We start from the raw sequence: 3,735 nt of genomic DNA, 5'->3' as shown, positions 1-3,735 counted from the left end.
TGGGGAATGACTAACCTCTCATTCCTCAGCTCTAGCCCTGCCCCTGAGTCTTCTTTCCCCTCCTTCTCTCCACAAGACTTTAAAGAGAGGGCACTGGGGTTGTTTTCAGTTAGTCCGTGTCCTAGAGCAAGGCCTCCAGGCCCACTCCCTAGGGTTTCACATTGTATTCTATGTAAATCGCATCCCTTTCCGGTCCCCTGGCGCTGGCTGGGGCGGTCCTTCCGGACCTGTTATTACTCATCTGTGCTCGCTTATCAGGGTCCAGAATCCTGCTGCTACGCACCCTCTCTGATCCCAGTGAACTCACTGAATGGATCCCACCGGAGAGAAAATCCAGACTGTAGCCCCGCCCCTTGGCTGAACAGAGAGGCACTTCCCAGCCACCCCTGCCCTCTGCTCCCTGGAGAAGGAACCCCGAAGTCTCTGTAGAAAGATGGCAGAGAAGGATGCGAGGAGGGAGGTTAGGGGGAAGGCCAGCTTCAGCACAGTTTACAAACTGTCTCTGATCTTAACCTGGAAGGTAGGGCTCTCCTGACTCCTGGAAGTGTTCCAATCGAGTCTGGGGTCCGGGAGGCCCCTGGACCGGGATGCACAGAACCAGGGGGCGTGCGTGGGCTTTCAGCCGCCTTTGTGACACCCTGACAAGTGAATGCTCTCTAGACATAGGTGAGATCTCTGTATATTTCTGAAGACTTTGTGACCCCCCTCAAAAATGTAAAGAACCGGTACACCGCCTAGCATACCCCCTCTGTTGCTGGGTCTTGCTCTGGGGGTTGGACTGCTGCTTTGGATGCGGAACTGGGGCCCAGCCCCTCTCTTTCCTCCATCCACAGGAGTCGATGGATGACTCACTCAGAATAAACAGGAGAAATCCAAGCGGGGCTCCGAATGCCAGGGGAAGCCAGGCCTGGGAATTGCTCTGCAGCCCCGGGCAAGCCCTTGTCCCTCTCCGATGAGGAGGCAGGGCAGGGGGCACCTCCCTTCGAGGGAGAGAGGGTGGAAAGTTCCGGAGGAGAGGAAGGACTTGGAAAGCTACCCAGGCTTGCCCAGGAGGGCAGGAGAACAGGGGCAGACAAGTGGCAGGAGGGGATGTTGCTGCTTTGAAGCGCTTTCCTGCTTCATAAAAGCAGAGACCTCGCGGGGCTGGGTAAATATTACGTTGGCCTCTGACCTCCCACCTCCCCTGACTGCTGCCCCAGCTTCCCCGTACCCGAGGGCGAAGAGCCTGTTCTCTGAACTTGGGGTCCTCCACGGGATGGGGGGCCCAGCCCAAAGCAGACGGGACCTGGCGGTGGGTGGTGTTTTCCAGGAGTGAGGGGGTCAGGATGTCACAGTCCCCTGACAAGACTGCCCCCCCCCCCCTTGCCCCAGCTGCCTCAACAATCCTGACAAGTCCCTGTACTCTCCGTGGAACTCAAACCACACCACTAGGGTTTCTGTTAGGCAAACACCCCCCTGAGGTTCATCCGGAAATTAAGAAAATTCAAGTCTGCCGCCCACTGGGAGCGGCCCAGGACCCAGCTGTGAGAGGCTTAGGGAAAAGGATCCGTCCAGCCTGCGAGGCTGGGAAGCCGCGCCCTCACCCAGGTGCTGGAGGGTCGGGTCCCACCGCGAAGGTCCCAACAGATGGCCAGGAAGAAGCTGGTGTCAGATAGGGTCCTAATGCGCCAGCACAAAGGGCCCACCTTCACACCTGAGCTCCTCCTTCTTCCTGAAGGATTTCTCACCTTCCCACCATTTGCTCCCGGGTCCTGGGAGGGTGAGGAGACAGAGCCACAAGCCACCCTGGGAGAGCTGGCCCCTGCCCTGTACCCAGCACCGTAGCTTCTCCATTTGTGTGGTGGGAATGACTGCTTTTCAGGTCTCTCCACGTCCCTCAGGTCCCTCAGTTGCCTCTGTGCCTGGCGCCAGGCAGAGCAAGATGGTGGGGGGATTTGGGAAAAGGACAATTGTTGCAAGCGTGTAAAACTATCCCAAAATTGAGAGCAGGAACGAAGCCAAGCTAGGGACAAGTTCTTCTCTTTCTCTGAATTTGTTTGGGACTTTCTGAGAAGAAAAAAAAAGGAGATTTTATTTAAAAGAAGATCTGTGTGCTGAAGGTTGTTACATATAAAGATAGATAAAAGGCTGAAGACTCAGTGGAGACTGGAAACGGAGAGGGAGGCCACTGGTGCGTGGCTCCTGGTTAGCATTAGTTTTTAAATCCTCTCCTGAGGATATGTCTTTATTGATTTCTAGAGAGAGAGAGAGAAAGGGAGAGAGAAATATCGATCAGTAGCCTCCAGTATGTGGCCCGACGGGAGAGCAAACACACAACCTTTTTGGTGTAAGGGATGACGCTCCAACCAACTGAGCCAGCTGACCAGGGCTCGTGGTGAGCATTTAACCTGTGGGACTGGAATTTGAATTCTGAATTTGCTATCCTCTCACCTTTGATGCCTTCAGGTCTAAGAGGAGGGTGAACGAAACGGTCAGAGAATTGGTCAGGTGGCATTTTTCCTGGGAGTCAACCTCCCACGGCAGGGGACGGGGCAGCTCTCACAGGCCTCTGCCTCCCTGCAATGGACTTCCGTCTCTCGGCAGACAGAGCTCCTTGGAGTGTGGGCATGGAGGGGGCAGACATGGCATAAAAGACATTAGCAGGCGCCGCGTCCCAGAGCCCAAGGGGGACCCTGGGGCACAGGGATGAGATCCTCAGCCGGCTCCCATCATTGGTCAGAAGGTAGCAGGAGGTTTGGGGGACACATCGGCTATCTTCTAGCCCAAGGAGCTGCCCACTGCCCTCCCAGCTGATGCACAAGCGTCCGCCCCTTGTTGGACGTGCAGAGCGTGGGAAGGTGGCTCTCAGAGGAGCGAGTGCTATGCATTCAGAGCAGTGCCCAAGAGCCAGCTGTGGGAAGTGAGTGTGGCAAGGTGCCTTCATTTTCTTTTCTAACATATTATTTAAAAAACGTTTGAACTACAAAGGAAATAGGTGTTCTATGTAGAATACTTGGGGAAAATGTTTCTGCGTATTTCCTAGCAGCTGTTACCCGGGCCCACATAATAGATGTGAAACCCAACTCCACACTGGAGGAGTGGAGCGCCCTGCGTCACATGGCGAGGGGCCAGGCTCTGCTCTCATCTCGAGGAGGTTTGCTGGCCCCAGCCTAGCCCAGCACACCCTCTCGGCCTGCCCACTGAGCCACCTTCTCTTCCAGTCTCTCCTTCCCCGACCTCACGCCCAGAGAAGGCAGGCACCTCACAGTGGCGATCCCCTGGAGCTGACCCCGCCCCTTCTCTGCCAGTCCGCTGGCCCTTAGGACACACCTGACAGCCTCTCCTTGCTCTGGGCAGGAGCAGGACGGTGTAGGAAGGCCCCCTTCTCTTCAGTAGCCCCACCAGCTTTCCCCCAGGCACAGCGGGCCTTGCTATTTGCACAGCCAATGGTTCTGGCACCCCTCCCTTCACAAGAGGCCCTGTGGACACTGTTTGTGTTTCGGTCTCTATAGGCTCAGCATTCACACTAGGAGAGGGTGAGACAATGACCCCAGCAGCTGCCTGCAGACTGCCAGCTGGGAGCGCCCCCCCCCCCCATCCCTGCGCCTTGGGACAGCCAGGTTTTGTGCACCTTCGCACCTGGGCACGTTCTCAGGCAGCCAGGCCCAACCCAGAGGGAATGGGGGAGAGCTGGGATCCAGAGGGCCTGGTCCAGGCCTTTTGATTGGCTTCCACCCGACACTCCAGTTTCCTTGG

Source organism: Myotis lucifugus, unplaced genomic scaffold, assembly GCF_000147115.1.
Source record: "Myotis lucifugus unplaced genomic scaffold, Myoluc2.0 scaffold_553, whole genome shotgun sequence".
Lineage (NCBI taxonomy): Eukaryota > Metazoa > Chordata > Mammalia > Chiroptera > Vespertilionidae > Myotis > Myotis lucifugus.
This window is presented reverse-complemented; position numbering follows the sequence as displayed.